The following is a 21,142-nucleotide window of genomic DNA, read 5'->3' as shown; positions in this document are numbered from 1 at the left end:
AGTGCTACCCTTCTTTCCCTTTTCATTTAATTGAGAAAATCAGAACCTCAGGGTGCTTTGGGCAGCAGCACACGTCTGTACGTCGACAGAGATGGTAGTAGCACCTTTCTGGTCGGATTTACAGGATTACAAAGAGCTAGAAGGGCTCATTACAAGGCCATTACCACTCAATCAAACACAGAGGAACATGCAAACTCATAACAGCAGAGCAAGTCATGACAGGCATCGCTTGGAGCTGTGAGCACGGTCCTCACCCGTCGACCAAGAGAGCCTCACGCTGCCAAGCATCTGCCCTCGTCCAAGAGGAGGAGCAGGAGCTTCCTCTTTCTGAAAACCACACACAAGTCAGCAACAACGGGGACGGCATGTTCACAGCTTGTGAATGCTGATGTCGGCAGAGGTACTGGAACTGTGCTTCAGTAACAGAAACCTCCAGGACCTGTCCGTGTTTGATCATCCCACACATCCTGATGAAACTGCTGCAGAACATCAGCGCACAGAGTACAGGGTCAGAGGCGTAGTCCCGTAGGCGTACAATTCCATTCCCTAAAGGTACGACGTTACAACTGTGTAAGGTTAAGATACAATACTCAAGAGAGTGTGTCAAAGGGATGAGGACAAGGAGGCACCTCCAGCAAACCATGCAGTTATAATAACAATAGGAGTTGTATATTCTCAGAAGAAAGGGAATAGTACAGGTACATTACTGGTCACTAAAGGTACACACATTGCGAATGAACCTTTAAAGGAACAGCAGTGGTGTTAAAGTTCAGTTGTGTTTCCTAAAGCTACATTACCTTCTCCTCTTCAGGAGAGGGCAACATTTTAAGATTTCATTATAGAAGTTCTTTCATTGATTGTCTGTAAGCGATTATCCAGTTCAGGGTGGTGGTGGGATCAGAGCCTACCCGGAATCACTGGGCGCAAGGCGGGAACACACCCTAGAGGGGGCGCCAGTCCTTCACAGGGTGACATTCACTCACCCACGCAGACACAGGGAGAAAACACCACACTCCTCACAGACAGTCACCCGGAGGAAACCTACGCAGACACAGGGAGAACACACCACACTCCTCACAGACAGTCACCCGGAGGAAACCCACGCAGACACAGGGAGAACACACCACACTCCTCACAGACAGTCACCCGGAGGAAACCTACGCAGACACAGGGAGAACACACCACACTCCTCACAGACAGTCACCCGGAGGAAACCCACGCAGACACAGGGAGAACACACCACACTCATCACAGACAGTCACCCGGAGGAAACCCATGCAGAGACAGGGAGATCACACCACACTCCTCACAGACAGTCACCTGGAGGAAACCCACGCAGACACAGGGAGAACACACCACACTCATCACAGACAGTCACCCGGAGGAAACCTACGCAGACACAGGGAGAACACACCACACTCCTCACAGACAGTCACCCGGAGGAAACCCACACAGACACAGGGAGAACACACCACACTCCTCACAGACAGTCACCCGGAGGAAACCCACGCAGACACGGGGAGAACACACCACACTCCTCACAGACAGTCACCCGGAGGAAACCCACACAGACACAGAGAGAACACACCACACTCATCACAGACAGTCACCCGGAGGAAACCTACGCAGACACAGGGAGAACACACCACACTCCTCACAGACAGTCACCCGGAGGAAACCCACACAGACACAGGGAGAACACACCACACTCCTCACAGACAGTCACTCGGATCGGGACTCAAATCCACAACCTCTAGGACCCTGGTGCTGTGTGACTGACACCACCTGCTTCACCACGGTGCCGCCCAAAATAAAACAACAAAATATAAGTACGAAAGATGAAGGGTGTATGAAATTAACTTTAACATCTATAATTAATACAGAATACAGTACAGTTTTGTTCCATAACTGAAGGTGCTGGATATGCACCCTTGAGGGTACCTCCACCGTGACTCTCAGGAGTGTATTAAATGCTATGTCTCATGGTAGGCTTCAGTGCTGCAGGTCCTGAGAGCACAGTGCTGAACAGGACGTGATGGATGGGGTTGAGTTGTGGTCAGTGACTCACAGGTGAGTGGACAGTCTTAGAGTCTGCACCTGTTGAACTGATCCGGTTACACCTGGCTGATAGAGAGCGCTTTACTGTCAGCGTCACTGCTGTACACACTCACACTCTGGGTTTGTGTGTGTGTGTGTGTGTGTGTGTGTGTGTGTCCATTGTAGCCCAGCTAGAGTCCTAAACGTTACAGGCACGAGGGAATGCGCGCTCCCGCGTTGTTAACAGTGACACATAAAAAAAAAAGTGCCCGCTCCTGTGGCCTTCGTTCTGATACCGCTAGGAATGCGCGCTCCCGCGGCCTTAACACTGATCAGGAATACGCGTGTGTGGCCTGCTGATTGTGAGGCAGCGCGCGCTCCCGCGATTCCAGTCCTGATGTAGTACAAATGCGCGCCCCCGTGGGGCCTTGGTTCTGACCCAGCGAAGAAGAAACTCCAGTAGGTGAGTGGAGTGGGAATGCGCGCTCCCGCTCGCGCCTCCTTCCCTCCCCTGAGAGGAGGGCAGGCCTGAGAGTGTAAAGAGCTGCACGCGCTCCAACAAAGCTCTGTGTGCGCGAGGACTTTGTTCATCAGCGAGAGAGAGAGAGAGAGAGAGAGAGTGAGTTTGGAAACACTTTGCTGCTTCCAAAGTTTCCGGAGAGTGGACGAGTGTGACTCAGTGTGTATATGAGCGCGGAGCCCTGAGGGTCTTCTCCCCCACCACCTGCTCTGCGTCCTGAGGAGTTTGGGGAAAGTTTGCGGACACCGCAGCGGCGCCTCGACACAACACCCACCCACACCGGCCGCTTTGTTCTCCGCGCGCTCGTGGACTGCAGCCCGGACCCGGAGAGTCTCGAGCGGAGGGAGGCGCGTCCGGACTCGGAGCACGAGCTCGTTTTCTCCGAGGTGGAGTTTGTGAAATTTGTGCTTTGCGCTGGAGAGAAGAGGAGAGTGACATCTCCCAGCTCCAGCTCCAGCTCCGGAAAAACCGTGGAGAAAAGGCGTGGAGAAACGTTTAGAGAAAGTTAGAAGCCTTTGGAGAAACTGAGAGGAAGATTTTAGAGAAACGGTGGGGAAGCTTTTGAAAAAAAGAGAAAGTGAGTACAAACCTACAGAGAACTGAAGAGAAATTAGTTTAGAAACTTGAGAAAGTGAGCAGAAACTAGAGACTCTGAGGAGAAACTTGTGGAGAAACTGGTAAAACAAATGGGACAGAGTAAAAATCTGAGGAGAAATTGTAGACAAACTGAGGACGTGAGAAGCTTGTGTAGAAACCTGAGGAGAAACGTAAAAACAAACGAGAAGAAACTGAGCTGAAGTGGAGAATAAATGTAGAAACGGACTGAGAATATTTTCATTGTTTTTTTTAAGAAATTGAGGAAATAAGGAATAACTTTGGGAAAACTGAGGAGAAACTTATAAACAAACGTGAGGAGCACCTTGAGGAGAAACCTGACGAGAACCTGAGGAAAAACCAGAGAGAAACTTGAGAAGAAACTTGTGGAAAGTGGAACAGAACAACAGCGCATCAACAAACAAGTAAGAGCTCCTCTTTCCTGTATCTGATCTGCTCCGTGTGGTAAACTCAGCCCAGCTTCGGGCTCCGGACGCCTGTGAGAAACCTGTGGCGTAGATGACGTTGGTTGCGGTCAGTTTGATTCACTGTGGTCATTACTTAATGAATGCTTTGTTCTTCTAAATACGCTGTAATCCGTTTTGATTCGATTGCACGGGGCCGTGTCGTCATGTGCTGTGTTTTTGCCGGAGTTACAGAAGTAGAATGTGGGCTCTGGCCTTTTTTTTTTTTACAGTGTCCAGACTTTGCAGAGAGAGCCTTCACTACTTCAGGGTTGAGTTCAGCTGTGCCGAGGTCCTGCTCACAGGAGAACACCAAGGCCAAGCCCATACTCTTCTTCGATCTCTGATGAGCTGAGGTCAAAAAGACAAGGTTATTCTGAACCCCGTACAACTCCTCGTTCTAATCCCTGCTGGACACACACACACATCTCATTACTGGTGCAAATAAAACGGAGGGATTGTTTTTTTTCTTTCATGTGCTAAATTGTGCACACGACGTTATATCACATTGATATGAGGTACGGAACAGAGGTCATGAAACAGAAATGCGTAGGAGCTATTTACTCTATACATCGTCTCAATTTCTGCGTTTCAGGTTTTTGAAATAATAAAAGTGTGCTCAGATTTGGTTTAATCTGGTCACATGGTCAGTGCTAGATCTCCGTTGCGTCTCTGAAACCCAGCGCTTTGAAAATATAAAGACTTTAGATGAGCATCTGTCTATGACTTAGAGCTAAACACGAAGTGTAACCAAGCCACGGCCTGGAAAGTTTATCCATAATCTGAGCTAAAGGCACCTCATATATAGAGGAGCCACATATGCAGCGTACACTAAACGTGGCCACAGTGTAGCACGTCATAAACACTAGTACATTATACACACACTTCAAAAAACCTGTCATATTTTGTGTGTAATTACTACATTGTGCAGATAAATTACTATAAATACTATTGAGTAGATAATGTGTGTAATTGAATACAGTGCAGTACGCCATTAAGCACAGTATTTCTGAGCCCTGTCCAGTCTCTAAATGTTTTTAAGAGCCGAGTTATGCTCTGAACAATCCCTGCCACTGTGTTTTGGCCTGTTATTATTTTCGGCTGTGAATTCCAGAAGCTCAGACCTTTTTTTAAACACAGTTTCTTTGGAGGTGTGGGTCTATATTTGCTCCATCAATAAATTATTCAACATCTAATTAACCTCAAATGTTAGGGCAGCCTCATCCCTTTAAATTTTTTAAGTTAAAACATCATTTTTAACAGCGATGCTGCTGTCACGTGTTTAATAATAGAGCTCTCGCTCTGAGATACTTCTCTCTTGTTGATTGATCAGTGCGTGAAGTTGAGCGTAGCGTCACGTCACAGACTCCGCGCTGGTGAACTCACTGTTATTGTTAGAGTGGGTAGGAGATGTTCAGGGGGAGGTATAAGGTGTAAAGGCCTGTTGGGTCTATGGCAGATATATAGATGTTTTTATTTGTTCTGTATTTTAACACAGCACTCATTAAATATTACTGTGACACTGGCTCTTACAGTATTGAAATGAAGGAGAGGTGCAGTGGTGTCAGGGTGAGTGTGTGAAAGTGTTCACAGATAAGTGTGAGTGACTGGGTGAGTGTGTGTGAAACTGTCTACAGATAAGTGTGTGTGACTGGGTGAGTGTGAAACTGTCCACAGGTGTGAGTGAGTGAGTGACTGGGTTAGTGTGTGTGAAACTGTTCACACGTGTGAATGAGTGGGTGAGTGTGTGAAACTGTCCACAGATGAATGTGAGTGACTGGGTGAGTGTGTGTGAAACTGTCTACAGGTGTGTGTGTGTGACTGGGTGAGTGTGAAACTGTCCACAGGTGTGAGTGAGTGAGTGACTGGGTGAGTGTGTGAAACTGTCCACAGATGAGTGTGACTGGGTGAGTGTGTGAAACTGTTCACACATGTGTGAGTGACCGGGTGAGTGTGTGTGAAACTGTCTACAGGTGTGTGAGTGACTGGGTGAGTGTGTGTGAAGCTGTCCACAGATGTGTGAGTGAGTGACTGGGTGAGTGTGTGAAACTGTCCACAGATGTGTGAGTGAGTGACTGGGTGAGTGTGTGAAACTGTCCACAGATGTGTGAGTGAGTGACTGGGTGAGTGTGTGTGAAGCTGTCCACAGATGTGTGTGTGAGTGAGTGACTGGGTGAGTGTATGAAACTGTCTACAGGTGTGTGAGTGACTGGGTGAGTGTGTGTAAAGCTGTCCACAGATGTGTGAGTGAGTGAGTGACTGGGTGAGTGTGTGTGAAGTTGTCCACAGATGTGTGAGTGAGTGACTGGGTGAGTGTGTGAAACTGTCCACAGATGTGTGAGTGAGTGACTGGGTGAGTGTGTGTGAAGCTGTCCACATATCTGTGTGTGAGTGAGTGACTGGGTGAGTGTATGAAACTGTCTACAGATGTGTGAGTGAGTGACTGGGTGAGTGTGTGTGAAGCTGTCCACAGATGTGTGTGTGAGTGAGTGACTGGGTGAGTGTATGAAACTGTCTACAGGTGTGTGAGTGACTGGGTGAGTGTGTGTGAAGCTGTCCACAGATGTGTGAGTGAGTGAGTGTGGGAGATGATTGAATTAAAGCCAAAATATGAAAGCTGCACAATCCAAATGTACCCAATAACAGTGTATTTTTTTTATTGTGTGTTTTGTGGATATTTTAATTGAATCAAGGGATTTATCTAAAGGTAAGACCCAGACACCTTACTGAGTTAAAATCATGTGTCCACCTTAAACCACGCCACATTATTAATACAATAGTGTGCAACAACATTATTTCAACATTATTTTAGTGATCTTATTTCTGTGTTGTGCGGCTCAAGCTGTCAGTCTTCGTTAAAGGTGTTACCCTCCGAGTGTGTGTCTGCAGGGCGTAATGTTAGACGTGTGTGAGTGTATTGTTAGGATCAGGATCCTGCCCCCACCACACGCCTCTCAGAGGCACACCACCTTCTTTCTGCCCCTCAGCCACTGCCAGTCTGTGCAGGACTGGGTTAAGAAGGGTCCCTGACAGCGTTTGAAACAGACTTAAGGAGAAATCCTGACCTTCACGTTCCTGCTTTTAGGACTTTGCTATTCCGCTCACTACTCTGCCCTCCCCCAAGTCTGCGCCGTGGCACGTCCTGACCTTCGGATCCATTTCCCATTCCTGACTGACAGCTGACAGCCTCCACCTTGTGTCTGTGTGGAGACCTGACTTGCCCTTCTGCTCCGATTGAGCCGTCGTCAGATGCCAACACTGTGCTCCTCGGCAGGCTGGTTTTACAAACAGTGTGGAGGATGTATTAGAGTGAAAAAGCACTTTAGATGGTCATTAAACACATCTACATGCAACTATTAATGTGTGAAGGTTTGAAGTGTAAAAGGGAAAATTAAAATTGCACGTGGAGCAAGTAGAGTAGTGTAAATCAATTTCTCAAATACAGTTACTTGGGTAAAATAGTGTCTTACTTTCCATGAAACAGATAGAATTTAGAAATTTCTGATAATAAAACTACTATAAATCACAGTTCCTACATCTGGTATCTATCAGCAAACTGAGGAACCCAGAGGCGATTGCTCTAAGACTGCAAGGGTAGCTCAGCTTCCCCTAAAATGTCAAAAAATAAGTGATCAAATATATACTGTTGTGTGTACATGTCATTGAATAAATATGCACTACAACGCACTCAACTTTTGTTCAGAATCAGCTTCTTATCACTGGTAAAGACGCGGCTTTCCTCTCAATCATTCCCACAGCTTCACAGTGCTTTAAACAAACGCTGAGCGTCCACAGAGTTCAATAGTGAAGTGCAGCGAAACGAGACGAGTCATTGGATAAATGCTGGGCTTTGTCCCGCCCATCGGACGCTCAGCGTCTCTGGGGGTCTATGGGGCAGTGGGCTGGCCTCGGCTGGCCCAGACGCTCAGCTTCTGCATGATGATTGGATGATCTGTCTGAGGCTGAATCCCTTTTTGATTGACAGCGAAATGAGCGAATCAGCGATCCTTTGGTGTAAAGATCCGTGGGAGCACAGGCGGACACACTTCACATGGGCCAAGGCCGTTTAAGCAGCCTAGCTCTGCTGGCCATTGAGAGGACACTAGTCAAGTCCCTGGAAAAGACGCCTTGTTGGTACGACAGGGTCACAGATCATTTTCTTAAAAAGGAACAGAGGGTAGAATTTACGTATAAATAAACCCACACATTTTATGATGTAGGCCGAAATTGAGCTTCCATCCGCCTCTGGAGGAACCATAGCTTCAAAATCATTGTGATGCTCCACTCAGCTGTAACAGGGAGAATAGAGCCTCTGTTGTGGTTAACCCAGGTTCACCACTGCAGAAACTGTACTATGTAATTTTTGGAGGTGTGTACAAAACAACCCCATCGACCTTTCCCTTCCACCTTGATTTCAGGACAGTCGTGTGAGTGTTAATCACATTCTGCAGGTGTAGGGGGAGCTCAGGAGCAAAAATCCCAGATCTTGCCTAGTGTTTCTTTAAGTATACATCATTTCCGTGTATTTCAAATATATTACACTATACATAACACTGTACAGTCTTTGATATAAAGAACTATATTTGGTCCCTAAAACTCTTGGAATTATTCTACATTTCTGTAGAGAACCACTTTAATAAATAAGATTTCTGAGCACGAAGAACCTTTCTAAAGTTTAAAGAACATCCCACTGATGGAGAGGTATCTGGGAGAAACAGTTCCAAGAGATCTCAGATCCAACACACCCAGTGCTAATATCCTAATGCCTCTGAAGGCCTTCGTTAGCTGGATCAGGTGTGCTTGATTAATGTTAAAGCCAAACTGTGCCGGGTGGCAGACACAGGGATAACACACCACAGTCCTCACAGACAGTCACCCGGAGGAAACACTCGCAGACACAGGGAGAACACACCACAGTCCTCACAGACAGTCACCCGGAGGAAACACACGTAGACACAGGGAGAACACACCACAGTCCTCACAGACAGTCACTCGGAGGAAACCAACGCAGACACAGGGAGAACACACCACACTCCTCACAGACAGTCACCCAGAGGAAACCCATGCAGACACAGGGAGAACAGACCATAGTCCTCACAGACAGTCACTCGGAGGAAACCCACGCAGACACAGGGAGAACACACCACACTCCTCACTCCAGTCACTCGGAGGAAACCAACGCAGACACAGAGAGAACACACCACACTCCTCACAGACCGTCACCCGGAGGAAACCCACGCAGACACTGGGAGAACACACCACAGTCCTCACAGTCACCCGGAGGAAACCCACGCAGACACAGGGAGAACACACCACACTCCTCACAGACAGTCACCCGGAGCAGGAATCGAACCCACAACTTCCAGGTCCCTGGAGCTGTGTGACTGCGACACCTACCTGCTGCACCACCGTGCCGCCCATTATTCCAAATTTTTATAAAAAATATAATAGAAATAAACATGAAAGTGAAAAGCATTCGAACAAAGGATAAAGGAAAGTCTGGAGTTTTCCCACACACTCAGCGAGGAAGAGCACCTCCTCTAAGCTCTTAATCAGTTCATGGGAGCAGTGCGAGCAGATTCAGAGTCAGAGTCATAAAATTAACGAGTAATTTCCAGCCTCTGAGTGAAGAAGAGCACGAAAATGTACCACTTTCACCTAATGAAACCCAGCCGTAACAGAACAATATCTTTGAAATAACACCGACCTCTAAGCTGCTGTGCTCCAGCATCGCGGAGCCCTTTATTAAGAGTGTGTTATTGGCAAAACTGAATAAATGAGGCATACATTTAAATCATCTGATACTCAGTCTCTGTGGGTGTGTGTGGGTGTGTTTCTGTGAAAGCCTGGAATGCAACTGCTCGATTAAGACATTGATTAATTTAATGAAATGCTTGTGTTTCTGAGGAGGAATGAGGAGCTGTGGACGTTGGCTGCGCTCTGAGAAACCTCTCAGCAGCTGATTCGGAGAGATAAAACCGTCAACAGCACACCTGCACGAGCCAACCTCCCACCCCACAGCAGTGTGTGAACACACACACACACACACACACACATATACAGGGAGTGAGAATATCAGAATTTTTGTCTTGTTCACGAAATGCAAGAAAAATAGATCTTGAAGGTTATAATAGCAAAAGTATGAGGCCCCACACGGATAGAAAACAATCCTCCTCTTCTTTCTCCTCCTCTTCCTCACTTCACTTTGCCAGTGAGAACACATTGTCCTCTATCTGTGCGGCCGCAGCACGAACAAGACGCTCCATGAAAGCATCCACAATGTGCCACATCACAGTGTTAATCTGAGACACCTTTCACAAGCAGAAGGTCATCTTCAAAACCCCCTCCTGCCTCTCTGATACCACTGAAGGGCAATGATCGTTTGTTCTCTGCTGAAGTTATAGAGTGTATCACCGTGTATAGACTGTAGGGTCTTTCCCTCTTTGCTTCTTCTGTTCTGAAGATTTCTGAGAGGATCTGAAGACATTAAGCCAAAAGAGCGTTGGTGAGGTCAGTTACTGATGCTGGATGATTAGTTCCAGGCCACTAACATCACTCCAACTCGTCCCTAAATATTTGAAAGTCGCTTACGACTCCACAGAACACCTCCCTTGCTCTGCTGCCCAATGCTGTGGGCTTTATACCCTGCTTTTTCATGTTTGGCATTGAGACTGGTGACCTAAGACTCGAATACATTTCTCTGAGGATAACACAAAGCAAATGGGTGCACCTTATAATAAGTGCAATCACTAATGAGCGCGGAAGTCTACGAACTTTTAAACCCCATAAATAACTATTCAACACCCAGCAACAAGTTGTGAAAGAAGAGTGGTGTGTCTGTGCAGTATAAATTTGGCAGTGGATGTTCATGTGGAAGTGGCAGGCCTTTTATGGAGCCCCTGTGATGGACAGAGACCTGCAGACAAGCCCTGTTATCTCAGCACTGACAGACAGACACCACAGCCTGGGGCCTGAGAGCTGCGTGAAAACTGCAGGGGCAGGGGTCACAACCATGTGTGGGAGATTATGAATTAGCCCTGTGACTGCAGGCCAGGGGTTAGAGCACTAATCACGTCTGAAACATTGATCTGAAAGGAGATATAGTGGCTGGTTCTAGACGTCATTTTATTTCGGGCCAAAGTCACGTTTGTGTGGCTACAGTGAGGCTCACGGAATTTTGAGGGACTGCAGTCGAGCACAGGCAATGTTTTTCTGGTTCAAACTGAACTTTTTTTTCATGCTGCAGTCGAGTTTGGATGAGTTTAACTGGACTACAGTTGAGTCTGGATTCATTTTATTGGACTAGAATCAAGGTGGAATTCATTTTATCTGGCTACAGTTGTGTTTGGATTCGTTTTATCTGGCTACAGTCAAGTTTGGTTTACTTTTATCTGGCTACACTGATAGCAATGGAAGTTTGGCCCAAATACGGCACATCTGCACTTCTCTTAAGACCCACATTTGCCCTTGAATGACACTGTTGACTCCGGGTGAGTCTGGCTGCCCCAATTCAGCCAGAGTTCTACCTTATATGGGACAAACATCGGGTGTGTTCTGGACCAAATCTGGCCTAAGTCAACAGTTTTGTCCCTCTTCAACACTTTCTGTAACCCAGGTCAATCCCAGCTCATGACTTTTGGTCTATGTCTAACCCACACAATGCTTGCCAGAGCCGTAACTGAGCCATAAGTGCCAAAGGTCAGACAAATTTGGATCTAATGTGTCTGCGGTCTGGGTACAGTCGAGTTTGGATGAATTTTACCTGACTATAGTCCAGATGATCCTTTTGGGTGCATTGGTATTCAGAGAGAAATGTTTGATGGTACTCTGACATATTTCGATTTACACGCTTAAAAATAAAAGTGCTGGATAAGGTTCTTTGAGCGATGCTATAGAAGAACCACTTTTGGTTCCATGAAGAACTATTTTTTGCTAATATAGTTAAATTGGTAAAGAAACTTGACCGAGTGACGGATTTTTAAAAGTTTAAAGGCTAAGCACCACTTAATGGACCTCCATGAATATTTTACATTATTTTAGTTACTGACAGATATAAGTATGAATTAAAATGAAAATAGCAGCTTAATTTGCTTTAAAACTGACAATTTTATTAAATCAACGGCAAAACCCGAGCTCACTACGGAAATTCTTGAACTCGACCGTGACGTCACTGGTGGACAACAGCTGAACAACGCCGCGGTAAAACACCGTTATGACTGACTGTTATGACAGTATCTAGCTAAATAACCAACATTATTCATGACAATAGCCTAGCAATAAGCTAAACTCAAATGTAGAGGTACCGTTATTCTTGTAAATGTGATCGAAGTCGAACTCTAATTCATCCGACACTATAAACCTCCGTAATGCAGCTACGTAGCCGAGTATAATCTGAGCCACCGAGTTTAGCGAGTCAAGCTAACGTTAACTAACACCAACTAAAACAGGCGAAGTGAGTGTCCTTACCCTGTTTACCTCCATGTTACAGAGGCTCTTGAACACCTTTCGTTGGTGTCCTTACATGCCCATATTGTTGGAAAAGCGCCAGTGAAATGAGCTACAGATAACGGAGTGAGCGGATGGTCCTTTCCAAAGTGCCCGTTTAAAGTGGACAAATTTAGTCCATTTTCTGGATATTTTGGGATCTTTGGGCCATTTGTGCACAGATGTCCCACTGTACATTGAATGATTGCAGCCAAAAACAACACACCTTTTCCTCATTTTGCATTAAATTAAGTGCAGCTTCTAGAGTGTTGTCCACCATCTACGTCACAGACAAGACGCCTATTGGAGTTTCCCAACACCGTTGGGGGTGGGGGGGCGGGGGACCAACGGTCTTTTAAACCTTATTCCTTCAATTAGTAAGAAATAACATGTTTTCTGACTCTCAATAAACACAAGTTAGGAACTCAAATTCCACTGTATTTATTTGTTTGACACTTTCATAGAGCTGCTGCTTAGCCTTTAAAAGGTTCTTCACACTCATGCATCTCTTAAACAAAAATGGTTCTTTATGGCATTGCTCCAAGAACATTTGGAAACCTAGCTTTACCCAAACAAAAGTCCGTCTGAAATCAACAACAGGTTAAATTTGGAATATTTAGTGCTTCATTGTTGGTCATTTCCTGTGTTTTCTTTACTGTGAACCATTTCAAATTGTTCTCCTCAAATCATTCACTGTCATCCTTCATGAGTGATTTCATGAAACCTGGTAAAAACTATTAAAAGTAGAGAGAAAGAAAAGGATAAATGTGAATTAAATTCATATTAAAGCTGTGAATATCAGCTGTAAGAACCTGAATGTGAACCCTGAACCCAACCTCATTTTGAAAATCTATGTCTAAACCCAGCAGAACCGCATCACGAATATTATTTTTTCTGATCAGATTAATTTCAGATCAAGATTTCAGGTTCAGTTGTGGATACCAAGGACTCCTTTAAAGGTTTTGCAGCTGTTTGAGTGGTTGAGCAGGCGCTATGTTATATAGAGCGAAAACATTTGTACCATATGCTCGTCAATCAGCAGCTTCTCACTAATTCATCAGCAGAATGACAGAGATGGTGAAACTAAGGATCAATCTATGGCCCCTTGGCTGTATTTAGCACTCAAGCAGCCATGACTGTATTTAATTGTCTCAGTGATGGCTTTGGCACATGGATGAAAAATGGTCAGCTGAGCGGTGTATGTTCAGGCGTGAGAGAATGCTGGTATGTTAGTGTTTAGCGCTGCTGGAGCATGTCCTGGGTCTGTCCACTTAAAGCATACAGCCTTTTCACATGTCTCCGTGAGAGGAAACCAGAGAGCCGACACTTCTGTCTCTACAATTACCTTAATAACCACCATTTACACATGGAGCAGCTTGTTCGGGAGCGCGCAGAGTTGTAATCTTTCAGGTAAAAAAGAGTGATGGACACAGTAGCTGTCATTGGCATCTTTTCTCACACACACCAGACACTCAGTTTACTGACACTGTACCTCACACGGTTACATTCCCCAGTGTCATTGGAAAAGGAGCCAAATATGGTCCTTTTGTTGGTCTGCACTTTACACAACATTTCATGTGTTCTCCCCGTGTCTGCGTGGGTTTCCTCCGGGTGACTGTCTGTGAGGAGTGTGGTGTGTTCTCCCTGTGTCTGCGTGGGTGGGCCATATATTTTTGAGCATTTGTGAATTTTTCTGTTTCATCAGTTGTCCTTTGCATGTCGTCTGCAGCAATCTCCCAAAACTCACATTTACTTTCTTTTTAATTCATTTAGTTTCTATAACCATGCTGATGCAGGTTAAGAGAAGTCCCACTTAGCTGTATAACCACTGTACCACTGCATTGACTCTGATTGATAGAATGACTGTTGTGTGTTTGAAGTTGTGTTTGATTCCTGACATTACCCTGCATTATTATTACCAACATTTTTACCCGTCGCTTACAGCATTAGGATTAACATCTGTAGCTTAATCTTATCTGTAAGAATTACAGGGGAAACCAAGGAAGCTAACAACATGTGGTATTAACAAATCAGTAAAAAGCTCAGAGGGTTATATGTATCTTGTTTAAATATGAATTAGTTTTTACTCACATTTCTCACATGTTTTCAGACAGGGGAAATATTCATTCATTCATTCATTATCTGTAACCCTTATCCATTTCAGGGTCGCGGTGGGTCCAGAGCCTACCTGGAATCATTGGGCACAAGGCGGGAATACACCCTGGGGGTGGTGCCAGTCCTTTACAGGGCAACACAGACACACACACACATTCACTCACACCTACGGACACTTTTGAGTCACCCGAGCCAATCCACCTACCAACGTGTGTTTTTGGACTGAGGGAGGAAACCGGAGCACCCAGAGGAAACCCACGCAGACACAGGGAGAACACACCACACTCCTCACAGACAGTCACCCGGAGGAAACCCACACAGACACAGAGAGAACACACCACACTCCTCACAGACAGTCACCCAGAGCGGGAATCGAACCCACAACCTCCAGGCCCCTGGAGCTGTGTGACTGCGACACCTACCTGCTGCGCCACCGTGCCGCCCATGAAGGGGAAATAGTTTAAGATAAATCCATAATGCTTTAAACTACTTTTACCACAAATGTAATGTTCCCATGGTTATATATATAAATGTATAAATACATGGCTCTGTAGACAGTATCTTTGTATTTGACACATTTGCTAATTGTGTGAGTGAGCATTAGGTTTATCCTCTGACGAATACCTGTCTATGTCATTTGTAAAGTTGGTGAAGGTATAATACAAGCGTTAACCTAGTTACTGAGGCAAGGGAATGGTGTTACAAGCCACAACTCAGGTTTCTATAAATTAGGAGAGGTTTAACTGTGTAGTTTTACCTATTCAGTTACATGCGTTGTCTGGACTAGCCACTTACAATCACATATATGTTCTCTCTCTCTCTCATCTGTAGCTCATTGTCAGTATTTTATGGCTCCAGCCCAGTGTAAACACAGCTGTAAATGCCTCTTCTGGCCAGCTGTTAATGTGTGTATGCGTGTTTGCTCCCTTGCTTCTCTTTAACGAAGCCCAGGCTGCATTAATCTGTTAAGCAGCGCTTGTAAAAGTGTGAAAATTGTGCTCCATCGAGGAGCTTTACGCTTCAGGAGTTGCCTAGTTGTTTTTGTTGCAGGCTTTAGTGAAACTCCCCTGTTTGATGGACAGCTTTGTGGAGACTGTGCCAGGTATGACATATGTACGCCGTTGTGTGGAGGGCTAATCAGAATTTCCTTCTTTCACAGTTAGATAGCGATCGGTAATGCCGAGTGATTTGATACTGCCTCCGTAGGAATGCCAGGGGCGCAGGGAAGGTTTGAAAACCACAGTGGTTTTGTTAGTCATCTAAGACTGTAGTAAATGAGAACTTTCTCTTTCTCAGACATCAGTTATGTGCTGTGTATTAACTAATGAAGTAATATTTGGGGCACATCTGATGTCTGTTCCAGGTGCAGGGAGCATAGTGACTGAAGGCTGCCTCCCCCTGTGTGGTTCTGACCCGTGGCACCACTAGGTAACCAGTCCTGAGTGATCTGAGGGGCCACTGGGTTCATACACTTCAAACAGATCTGAAATAGATTTTGGTCCGAGGCAGTTTATAGATTTATAAACAATTAATAGCACTTTAAATTCAATTCTGTGTTTAATCTGGGGCCAGTGCAGTGACCTGAGGACAGGAGTGTTGTTCTCGGTTCTCTTGGTTCTGGTAAGAGTTCTAGCTGCTGCATGTTGAATGAGCTGCAGCTGCCTGACTGTGGACTGGGGGAGTCCTGTAAGGAGACCTTTGCATTAGTCCAGCTGCTAGAGGTGAAAGTCTGGTTGAGACACACACCCTTTGAATTTTGATATGTTCTTGAGGTGGTAAAACACAGATTTTGTTATTGCCTTTATTTGGTCGTTAAAGTTGAGATCTGAGTCCTAGATTACGCCAAGATTTCTGACCTGGCCTTTAGTCTTTAGAGCTCTGAGCTGAATAGTGACCTCAAGTCTTTGCTCCTTGCTGACAAACACAATCACTTCTGTTTTATCTTTGTTTAGTTGAAGGAAACTGTCCCTCATCCAGTTATTCCAGGCAGTTGCAGACAGTGTTAATGGGACTATGTGTCATCTGCATAACTATGATAGGTCATTTTATTATTTTTAAGGATTTGTCCAAGTGGTAACATGTATTTCTATGTTGTGTAATTTGACCCACAGCCTCAATCCTACAGCCCAGAGGGGCAAAGGCAAAGTCCACTTCAGTAAAACACTTGATCTGTATCCATTAAAATAAAAGCACGTGCTTTGACTTTAACTCACAAGCGTTTTTTTTTCTTCTGTGTCCACCAGTACAAACATAAGCAGGCCCAAAAGAATAAAGATTCAAAACAATATTTAGAGATTTAAATGTAATGCTGCAATTTAAGAAAGAAACAAAAACAACATATTAAATTTAAGGAAGAATTTAATTCTCGAAATATTCTTTGTCACACTAAATGATGGTCCTACAAGGGTTCTTTAATAAAGGAAATGGTTCTGTAAAGAACTCGGAACACTTGGAAAAATGTTTGCATGATTAAAGCTGTTCTTTGCATCATAAGGGTGTTCTTCAGATCGATGGAGAATGTGCTTTTAATGGTTCTATACAGCACCTTTTACAAAGGGGTTTTTCACTGTAACAGTTGAGGAACCATTATTTGGTGCCATATAGAACCCTTTTCTAAAAGGTGCTGTATTCTCCATCAATCTGAACGCCCCTTTACTCATGCAAAAAGGTTCTTCCAGTGTTCAGGATTCTATACAGAACCATTTCCTTTACTAAAGGACCCATGTAGAGCCATTATTTTTAAGTGTGCATCCTTATAGTTTAGGGGTTCAGAACAAACGTATGTTTGTGTATACGAGCTTTACTTTAGCTTTGTGTGCATCTATAGCTCTGGTTGTTTTACTCATGAATCTCTGTCCGTATCTTAGTGGTGTGATTACACTGGCTGCCTGCATAAGTTGCACATAATCACTGTGGCATGTTCTTTTGCACATTTGGCACTGCTCCATTTCTACTGGAGGTGCTCTATGGGCAATGGGCCTGCATTTTGACAGCTATGTGAGCTCAGAGCAGTGTATGGAGCTCCAGGGGGAAGGGAGGGCATAACCACAGCCTGCATTTACACCCATTGAGCGAGTATAGGGGTTAGAGTGTGAGCTAAGGAGATTGTGAAGGCACTAACAGAGCGGCGGTAATAGACTAGTATAATAGCCAAGTAAATCCCTGTTGAGCCAACTGAGTGCACACACACACACACACACATTTACACCCCCCACCCCCCGTTCTCGTCTCTTGCCCTCTCACAAAGTCTCTTTAGCACAATCCTTCTTACACATTTCTCCTCACATTTTAGTCTAACGTTCTCTCTCTCTCTCTCATACACACATACACACACACACTACAAGCGACTGACCCCACTGCCCCGGCCCTCACAGCAGCCTTAATTGGTGTCATTAGGAGCTCTGAAAGCAGGGAGATAATTGGCCTGGCCCACTTGAGCAAACAGGACTTCAATGGAGTCATTTAACAGCGTGATGGGGCGAGGGCCAGGGGAGTCCTGGGAAGCAAGCCGTTGCGGTACGGTTGGGGGGTTTCTCTCTTAAAGTCGTCTTTTTAAACAGGTGCAGGGTGCTCTCAGCGTTGAGTGCCATGACCTGGCCACCGCTGAGCACGCTGTTGTGTTTGGTCCTGGGGAATGCTGTGAAGGACTACTTCTCACGTTCTTTTGGTGCGATTAAAGATGCAGCTTTATGCAGTATGTAATTAATCAGCCAAGGCATAGCATGTGTCTAATGTTTACCTCTTTAGTTTTGCACGTATGTAGCAAACATGTTATGGTGCCTTAGTCGGAATCATGTCAAATCGTCACGTCTTTGTCTCCACACATGTAAGCTGGGTTGCTATTGGGGAATCTCGAACAGACTTGTCTGGCCACTTAGTTTGAGACTAGAGGTATTAGACTAATATAGCTATTATCCTAGCTATGCTAGATCACTCCTATATGTGGCATAGTCACATATCTTTGTTGTAAATATCACATATCACATTTTCTATACTAATGGGAACTGAAAATGCAAATCCATGTACCAGTAAAACATGCATGATATGATTTACAAGTGCTAGACTGTCATTCGAACACAAAAGAGATGTAGGCTAAGTTTATTCATTCTACAAAGCAGTTCCCATTGTGTCCTACTTTAACAAACTCTAATAAGGAAATGTATTTCCCTATCACTTCTGCGAAGAAGGGATCAATTGTTGGTTTAACAATAAAAAGCCACTGATAGTGGTTGGTGTGGTACACCATTGACTCCCATGTGAGAGACCTGAGTTCGATTCCAGGTCTAGGCAACCAGTCTGTGCTACACCGAGTCCTTGGGCAAGACTACTAACATTGCTTTGGTCTACGTGTAATACCAGTAACTTTGTAAGTCACTCTGGAGTGACTTAAGAGTGTGTGCCAAAAATGTAAATATATCAGTTGTTTTCTGGTGCATAAACTTAAAGACATTTCTCAAAATCAAGAAAAATTCCACACTCTCATAACTACAGGGTGGGCCATTTATATGGATACACCTTAATAAAATGGGAATGGTTGGTGATATTAACTTCCTGTTTGTGGCACATTAGTATTTGGGAGGGGGGGGCTTTTCAAGATGGGTGGTGACCATGGTGGCCATTTTGAAGTCAGCCATTTTGGATCCGACTTTTGTTTTTTCAATGGGAACTTATTGGGAATTTCACAAGAAAAACAATGGTGTGAAACTACGGATACTGGAAGCCTGTGCTAGCATTTCTCCTGCGGTGTTGCTATCAGTGTGTGAAGAGTGGGAGAAGAGGGTTGCATTGACAATCCAACACAATGGGCAGCACTTTGAACACATTTTATAAGTGGTCAGAAACTTGTAAATAACTCATGAAAGAATAAAGTTACATTAAAATGAAGCACACCATTGTTTTTCATGTGAAATTCCCAATAAGTTTGATGTGTCACATGACCCTCTTCCCACTGAAAAAACAAAAGTTGGATCCAAAATTGCCGACTTCAAAATGGCCACCATGGTCACCACCCATCTTGAAAAGTTTCACCCCTCCCATATACTAATGTTCCACAAACAGGAAGTTAATATCACCAGCCATTCCCATTTTATTAAGGTGTATCCATATAAATGGCCCACTCTGTAAGTCGTCAAGATTTATTTTAGTAAAAAACACTTGGCAAGCTCACAAGGAGCAGACTCACATGTTGACAACGTTTTGCCCTTAGACTTCATTTTATCATTGATTACAACTGTTGGAGTTGTCCTTTTATTTTTTTGGCACACTTCTACCTCCCTTCCACAAGGGGCATCATGTTCCCCATCACATACCACATTCTGACATGCTTAACTGACCTTTAAATCCAAAGGGTGAGAACAGAAAATGAAGTGCCTTTATACATTATTAGTTTAGTAAATAGAAATGTAGTTAGGTTAATGGTCTTAATTCTCCAGAAAACATTTATTTAGTCAGTAATATGTAGTCACTGGTGCTGTGGCATAAAGTGAGGCCACAGAGTTTGTGGGTTATTGTCATGTAACGGGCGGCAAGGTGGCGCAGCAGGTAGGTGTCGCAGTCACACAGCTCCAGGGGCCTGGAGGTTGTGGGTTCGATTCCCGCTCCGGGTGACTGTCTGTGAGGAGTGTGGTGTGTTGTCCCTGTGTCTGCGTGGGTTTCCTCCGGGTGCTCCGGTTTCCTACCACGGTCCAAAAAGTGTGTGTGTCTGTGTTGCCCTGTGAAGGACTGGCGCCCCCATCCAGGGTGTATTCCCGCCTTGCGCCCGATGATTCCAGGTAGGCTCTGGACCCCCCGCGACCCTAAGTTGGATAAGCGGTTACAGATAATGGATGGATGGATATACAGGGAAATAGCACTGTGAAAACTGCCTAAAATATCACAACCCAGTTGCCTTTATTCATGTTAGTTTGTTAAGTGAGGCTATGTATCTAACATGTCTTACTTATATATATATATATATAACTTGCGTAAGACATGTTAGATACATAATTGTACATAATGCATGCATATGTAATCTCTTGCTTGATTGTCCTTAATAGTAATTGTGCCGGAGCTATGAGGCTAATTCCACTAACAGTACTAATAATAACAACAATAATTATATTGTAATTATTATTAATTATCTTTAATTTGTAAAGCACATTTTACACATAAATGCAACTTTAATAGTTTTACCCACAATTAAAATCATAATTTAAATTGAAAGTGAAGATACGATTAAAAGTTAATAAAGAGGAAAGTATTTTTTTAAGAGCTAAGCAACAAAAATGAGAAATGATAAACAAAGTTAATAAATGTTAGCCTAGGGAAATGCTGATTAAAATAGAAATACATTAAGGTTTTATATGTTAACATTAAAGCAAGTTTACAAGCAGCTTCAGTTACGTATTTCATACGAAGGAGGTTTGTTTATTTGCTACGTCTGACCATTTTTAACATAAGTAGCTTGGCTAGAAAACAGTTCAACATGAAGCTAGTCTGTACTTTACTGCAGAGGGGCTGTGTGTGTAATAGAGTGATCTACATCTCGGAGTTGAAAAGTATAAGCAGACTCAGAACTCCTGGGTAGAAAAGCTCAGGCAGGGGGCCTCGGCGTGCGGCCTGTTCTCATTCACAGAATCGACAGAATCAGGCCGGTTGTATGGGGGCTGCAGGATGTTTTGAGTGAGTGGCAGAGGGTGCTTTGTTCCAATGCTTTCTTCAGCAGCAGGCTTCGAACTCCAGCGCTACAACCTTACGGCTTTTATTACAGCATTCCCCGCGGACCCTCGCAGCCACACACAACCGCACACGCAAACATGCACTCGCGCCAGCTCTCGATTTTACTCAATAAACCCCAAATGTGTGTTCTGCGTCAAATCCCCTATTGCCACACTAACTTTCTGACATGAGGATTGTCTGCTGTTCGCCGTGTTTTTTTTTTTTGCACTCT

At 44.5% G+C, this 21,142-nt stretch overlaps 1 protein-coding gene across 1 annotated transcript in view; it reads left to right on the top strand.

Moving 5' to 3' along the window:
- Positions 1–2,612: 2,612 nt before the first annotated feature.
- The window catches only part of wnt5b (wingless-type MMTV integration site family, member 5b), a 139,553-nt gene continuing 121,023 nt past the window's right edge, over positions 2,613–21,142 (top strand). Inside the window, exons 1-2 of the mRNA XM_066667419.1 lie at positions 2,613–3,134; positions 3,409–3,576. The gene's annotated coding sequence lies outside the window, so the exon portion shown is untranslated. The remainder of the gene's footprint in view (positions 3,135–3,408; positions 3,577–21,142) is intronic.

Source organism: Hoplias malabaricus, chromosome 4 (assembly GCF_029633855.1).
Source record: "Hoplias malabaricus isolate fHopMal1 chromosome 4, fHopMal1.hap1, whole genome shotgun sequence".
In the NCBI taxonomy this organism is placed as follows: Eukaryota; Metazoa; Chordata; class Actinopteri; order Characiformes; family Erythrinidae; genus Hoplias; species Hoplias malabaricus.
Note: the sequence above shows the minus strand (reverse complement) of the source record. Positions and strands in the feature narration are given on the sequence as shown.